This window comes from Lutra lutra, chromosome 7, assembly GCF_902655055.1.
Source record: "Lutra lutra chromosome 7, mLutLut1.2, whole genome shotgun sequence".
Taxonomy (NCBI): domain Eukaryota; kingdom Metazoa; phylum Chordata; class Mammalia; order Carnivora; family Mustelidae; genus Lutra; species Lutra lutra.
Window position 1 is genome coordinate 120,508,747 of NC_062284.1, and position 6,602 is coordinate 120,515,348.

A 6,602-nucleotide genomic window follows, 5' to 3' on the forward strand; every position below is an offset into this window, starting at 1 on the left:
TTTGGATAAAAAAATTAAGTCAGAGTTTTTTTTTTTTTTCCTAATGGGAAGTGTGATTTGATTGAGTAACTTGATAAGGAGGACTGGCTTTGCTAACTAGGTTATGTGGCAGATAGTTTTCATAAATTGAATGAGCTAAATATGCAACTCCAAGGTTTTAACTGTATAGATATTCTATGTACAACACATATTTATAGATATAATCAGAAAAGTATACTGAAATTAACATTTATTTTCATAGCATTTTCCCAGTATGTTGGACTATAAATAAGAGAGCTAAAAAATTGAATGAGCTAAATATGCAACTCCAAGGTTTTAACTGTATAGATATTCTATGTACAACACATATTTATAGATATAATCAGAAAAGTATACTGAAATTAACATTTATTTTCATAGCATTTTCCCAGTATGTTGGACTATAAATAAGAGAGCTAAAAAAAAAAAAAATTCCCATGTGAAAGTGGCATCAGTCTTGGTCTACACTGCTTCCTTCCCTCCACTTAGTCATGACCCAGCTTCAATGTCTCTGCAGTAGGGAGAAAGAACCCCAAAGATGTCCACACTCTAATCCCTAGAAACTGTGAATATGTTACATTACATGGCAAAAGGGACTTTGCAGATTTAAGGTTACAGACCTTACAATGGGGAGATTACCCTGGATTATTCAGGTGGGGCTGATTTAATCACACAAGCCTTTAAAAGCAGTCCACTTTCTCCAGCTGGAGCAAAAGAATGTGACCAAAGAAGACAGAGGGATTTGAAGCAAGAGAAACATGTTACTGTTGTTGGTTTTAAAGATGAAAAGAACCATAATAAGGGCGCTAGGAACTGAGAATGTCTGGCTGACAGCCGCCAATAATACAGGGACCTCAGTCCTACAACCAAAAATAACTGAATTCTGCCAAAAACCTGAATGAGTCTGGAAGCACATTCTTTCTGAGAGCCTCCACAGAATTTCTGAAGCTGGCCAACACTTTGGCTTTGGCCTTGAGACCCAGAGAGAGAGGAACCAGGTGAGCCAATCCTATCTATAGCACTGGGACATCACAGATTTCTGTTGCTTTAGAACGCTAAACGGGTGGTCATTTGTCACTGCAGCACAAGCAAATGAGTATATATCTTCCTAGCTTTCAAGAGAGGAAACAGGCCAATAAGCTGGCCTGTTTGCTTATTAATTTTCTATTGTATTCTCTCTGGGAAGTTATTCTTACAGAGAAAAATGTGATTGTGTTTCGATCTCACTATCTTATTTTTGTACTCTAACGGCATTTATTTTGGAATGAAACCGAATTCAAAAAGATTAGTTTTTAAAAACCCCTTTGTCTGTCTGTCTGTCTATCTATCTATCCATCCATCCATTTGTCTATTTATTTATTTTAGTGATCCAGGTGACTGGGCAGGGTGATCGTGGAGAGGCTGCCTGTCTAGAAGATCAGTGGCTATGGCTCTGGGAAATGACTCCCCTGACCCTAGACTCTGTGTAATTTAACAGAGGACTAGTTTCTTCAAAAGGAAAGGGAGGAGCGAGACATTACAGTATTCAAAAACCTTAGCTCCAAGCAGGTTACATATATTACAGATTCCAGAGAAATATTCAAGAATTTTTTACTGCAGGTTTGAGTCTCATTCTTGAGTCCATTCTTGGTCCACGGTGGGAGGGAGGATTTGTGAGTGGTTCCTATTTAATCCAGTGCATTCCAGGCTCCTCCATTGTTCCATGTCCTATGTCCTGGGTCTGGTGAGCAGGCTCTTATCTTCAGTCCTTTTGTGGTATAATGGGAAACTATCCCTTGTCCTGGACCCCTGCTTCTGCCCTAGCCAACAGTCCTCTCTTTATTTCTGTGGTCCCAGGATCCTATCTCAGGATCCCAGGAGGTAGTCCTAAGTCACTCAGTTCTACCAGATTCTCCTCTGGAAGAGAATGAAGCAGTGTGAAAGTGAATGGGTAAGGAGCAAGGGGTAAAATCTTCAGATCCTTTGGGTGGAGAAGTGGGGCAAGCAGCCCTTGGATATTGACAATGTGAAACTCCCCCTTTCATAATTCCAACAAATTATTCTCAGAGTCTTTGATTCTCCTACTGGCTTGAGCTGAATTGCCAAAGCTACTTAGAGTATTCTAGCTTTATTACATGTCATGACCCAAGAAAAGAATTGGGAAGTAGAGAACAGAATTAGGAGAGGTTAAGGGAACTTGGAGACAAGAGAGGTTATGCGGACAGAGAACAACAATGATCTTCAGTTAATAAACGCAGTCAGTCCATGGCAACCCACAGGGAGGAAGCTGGGGGGATAAATGCTCTGACTGTACTCTTCTTCCTCTATCTGGTGGTCTGCTGGGGCTCCCTAGTAGCTCTACTCAACTAGAAGCTAGAGGGCAAGTCAACCTTTCGTGTGGTCTACCCACGGTGGCTTTGCAAAGCACAGAGCAGCTTTAGAGTGTGGATCTGGCATTAAAGCAGAGCACATCCAGTCGCTCCGAATAGTATGGAGCTACAGATAGCCATAACCCCAGGTTGGCTCACTATTGGGTTTCAGAAACCCAGGAAACAGGGGTTGCAGTAGTGGCTATGCTTTTAGGGATCTAAAATCCTTATTGCAGAGTGCTAGGTCTGAAGGTTCTGACAAAGGACATCACAAGTAATGGTCCTGGGGCACAGAGGGGCATCCTGCTAACTACCTCAATTCCAGAGCACACGTCTGTGGTTACTTCATTGAGAACTCTGTCCTCATTTAAGACTATGGCACTCAGGTCCTCTGTGTGCACATGAATGCGGATGTACAAGCCTACCCATAGCACTTAACACTGGGAGATCAAGGCGCGGAGTGAACAAGACAACTTTTAGGATTATTGTCTTATTCATAAATAAATACTCTAGGAATAGCCCTGGATGTATGGGAGTTGGTTTCTCAGGAGCCACATATATACTAAATAACACTGCCCTTTAGCTATGACTGAGTGATTCAGGAATGGGTACTTGGCCTCTGCCAAGCCAGTTTGAATCCTTCCCTAGTATCCTAACTGCAGTCTAAAAAAATAAGCTTTGTAGTCTGAGGGAAAAAGACATTACTAAACAGGACATTCAGCAACTGTAGGGTGCCCTACTTACTGCCATGTGCAAGAAGTCATCCACTTTGAGAAGAAACCAAGTCTACCCATGAGAAACAGAGGCAAGAGACTGTGGGAGTCCAAGAAGTCTCAACTTTCAGCTGCACCTTTGTCCTTGGTCATTTGATTGTTCAGTCCTTTAGTAATGTAAGTTACCTTACTATTCTTTTAGTAAAGATATTTTTTGGGGGGAGGTCAAATCTTGCTTAAATTGGCTTTCTCACAGAGCCCTTTCTAATAGAGTTGGTAGCATTGACAGTTCACACTAATTCCACCACATGGGAGAACAGATTGGAGTTAAGATCAAGTGTAAGGAAGTCAAAAGCTAGACAGATCCTTATGGATGGGGGGGGGGGTGGTGGATAAGATGAGAAGCCCTGACTCAAGCTCTGAATCAGGAGGATGGGGGTTCTCTGTTACAGAATATTCCACGCAGGGAGAACAGCAAGTGCAAAAGTGTGGTGGTCCCAATTGCAAAGATATATTTATGGGGCAAAGAAGGGTTGGAGGAAAAATGTGTGTAGGGGGAGACAAGGTGGAAAAGATGCTTTGCTGTTGAGGAATTTGAATGCCAGGCTAAGGAGTTTATGCTTTTTGAACATGAAAGTGGTATCACAGAAGCTGTATTTTAGGGATATCAACCTGATAGGGTGCTGGGTGAGTTGAAGGGCGTAAAAGGTGGTATTAAATGCAGTCATCCTGATATGGCCAAGGGCCTGGATGGATTGTTAGAAGCGGGAATGGAGGGGAAGGAGGGAGTGTCTGTATCCTTCACGTTACTTAGTGGAGTGTCTAACATCTTGTGAGTGCTCACCAAATTCTGGCTAATAACTAAGGAATTCTAGACAAGTAATGTTATATCCACATTATCATCCTATGTTGTACCTTAGTATGTTAGATTAAAAATTTTTAAATAAACCACGTTGTTGAATTATTGAGGATACTCGGTCTGATATTTTTGGTTGTTGCTGAATTTCAGTGTAACCTGAGGTAAGTTAATCAGAGAACTACCTGTGCTTGGTTGTTGTGAAGTCATCATTCCCTTTAGATGGCAGAAAGGGATGAGTCACTGGAGGGAGGTTTGTTCACATGTTTACTAGAAGCTTACTTTCCTTGCATCTTTGAAATCTATGTAGGCTATTCTATTCAAGAGTCATCATTTTGTAAGAAAATACAATATCGTCAGTCACTTAGAATGTTAATTGGTATCCTACAACCAAAACATTTATCAGTGTGATGAAGAAATAAGAAATTTTCCTTTCCCTTATAACTTATCTTTAGAGAAAATGGCCAGAGCAAAGAGCATTAGTGATCAGGAAGATGCAACATTAGAATGCTTTATATAGTCCTCAAAGCTCCTGTCTTAAGTACTATGAGGTCAGTATTTTGTTAATCTTTCTCTTTTTGTTATAGAACACCACGCAACCCTCCCTCTGTGTTTGTCTTCCTAACTTCGCATTTGCTGATGTCTCATTGGCAGCTTGAAATTCTGGTGGGATTGGCACACGGCATAAATCAGGTCTTTTATTTATACTCTTGGTTGTCTAGACCTAGACATGGCCTGCAGGCCTTCAATCTGTTTATGTAAATTGGGTCTTAGTGGAATACAGACCCATCCATTTTATTTACCTATTGTCTGTGGCCCCTTTCAGGTGATGAGGGAGGGAATTGAGCAGTGGCAAGAGAAAGTGTATGTCCCACAAGCTTAAAATGTTTGCTGTGTGTCCTTTTAAGGAGAAGTTTGCCGATCTTGGGTCTAGACTTAAAAAGTAATGAGGAAAATGCTAATGATCAGGATTAAACTTAAAAGATTTTGGTTGTTACATAGTGCAAGGCATAGAATACTGAGGCGACACGACTTCACTATTCAAAAACTGTATGATTTAATAATGCAGAACATCACACCGTTCTGCACCTGAGTTGCTCATATCATTGATGAAGGAAGTTCTGACATATGTCCTTGTTGTTTCTCTCTCTACTCTTGAATAGAAATGGAAATACCATGACCATGTTGGAATGACAGTCAATCATCGACTGCAACCACTGGCTGTCTCTTGAGTATAAAAGTTCATCCAAACCAAGGAAAGCATTCTGTGAGAACCAGTTGCTCATATGTAATTGACAAGAGAGACTACTGTTGGTCCCCAAAGACCATACGTTGTTGGATTTCATTTAGGTGAAATGTCCAGACTAGACCAAGCCCCCAGAGACACTAAGTAGATGGCCTGAATAAAGCTCTTCAGTTCAGGGGTGTTTTTAGGACTGAGCTGTGCAACCATCACCAGGATTTAATTTTAGAACATTTTTAATGCCTCCAGAAGCAATCCTATGTGTATTAATAGTTATTTTCCACTCCCTCCAACCTAGCCCCCAGACAACCAGTGTGTTTTTAGTGTAGTCACAGAGCCATGTAATGCTGTAAAAAAAATTATACATTTTATTATTTGTAAAATGTGGTATATGTACTCTTTATAATTTATAACAAAGGTACAATGTATCATATATGTCGCTCCTTTTTTTTTTGAGTTCCCAGTTGTTAAATGCTTACCAGCATGCCACTGGACAGATCTGGGTACCTTCAAGTAGGTCATTTAGTCTCTGTGATGTTGGCATCCACGTTTGTACTGTGTTACAGTAAGAAGTTACTAGCCTTCTCCACTAGACAAAGGATTAGCAATTTTCTTTTTCTAGAAAGAACCAATTGTAATCATCTTTGGCTTTGTGGACTAGCGTGTGGCTTCTCTCACTACTCCACTCTGTCATGGTAGCATGAAAGCAGCCGTAGATAATGCATAGATGAGTGGATATGATTGTGCCCAATAAAATTTTATTTAAAAAACAAGCAGCAGGCTGGGTTTGCCCATGAGCTGTAGTTTGTTGAATCCTGCACTCGCTTTTACACTTCCTGGGAATGGGAACTATATTTATCTTGATCAAACTTGTCTCCTTAGAGCCTGGCACAGTTCCTGGCACACATGGTAAGAAATCAATAAATATATGTAAATACAAACCAGCAATGAAAATGAAGGAGCGAAAGCTGCTTGAAACAACACAGCCGGTTCTCACAGACCGAATGCTGAACAAAAGAAGCCAGAGACAAAGGAACGCAATCAGTCTGGATCCATTTCTAGAAAGTTCAAAAGCAGGCAAGACTGAAGTCCCACTTCCAGTCAGGATGGGAGAACAGATTGAATTTACCCTCCCACCTCAAGCAGCTAAGAAATAGTAGCTAAAGTCTATGATTTAATGATGCCTGACCCTGGGTGGTGGGCCGCACCGGCCTGTGGTCTCTGACAGAAGGGAAAGCAGTGAGCCCAACCATCACAGTTTACTGCCTGGATTCAGTTTCCAGATTGCGGTGCAAGAAGGAGGAGCCCAGACACGGCACGGCCGGACAGTCTCTCCCAGAGACGGAGACAGGGACGGGAATTTGGGAGTGCCAGCAGGGCAGGAATTGGGGCAGAAGGGAAGGAAACAAAGCTCCAGAGAGCTG

General features: G+C 41.4%; 1 long non-coding RNA gene across 2 annotated transcripts; it reads left to right on the forward strand.

Annotated features, from left to right (window-relative positions):
• The first annotated feature begins 294 nt into the window (after positions 1 to 294).
• Positions 295 to 5,486, forward strand: LOC125105523 (uncharacterized). Of its 2 annotated transcripts, XR_007128924.1 has the most exons (4): positions 295 to 1,016; positions 2,880 to 3,256; positions 4,523 to 4,628; positions 5,099 to 5,486. It is a non-coding gene; the product is annotated as an uncharacterized LOC125105523 (long non-coding RNA). The 2 variants fall into 2 exon arrangements; XR_007128923.1 differs by lacking the exon at positions 2,880 to 3,256.
• Positions 5,487 to 6,602: the final 1,116 nt, after the last annotated feature.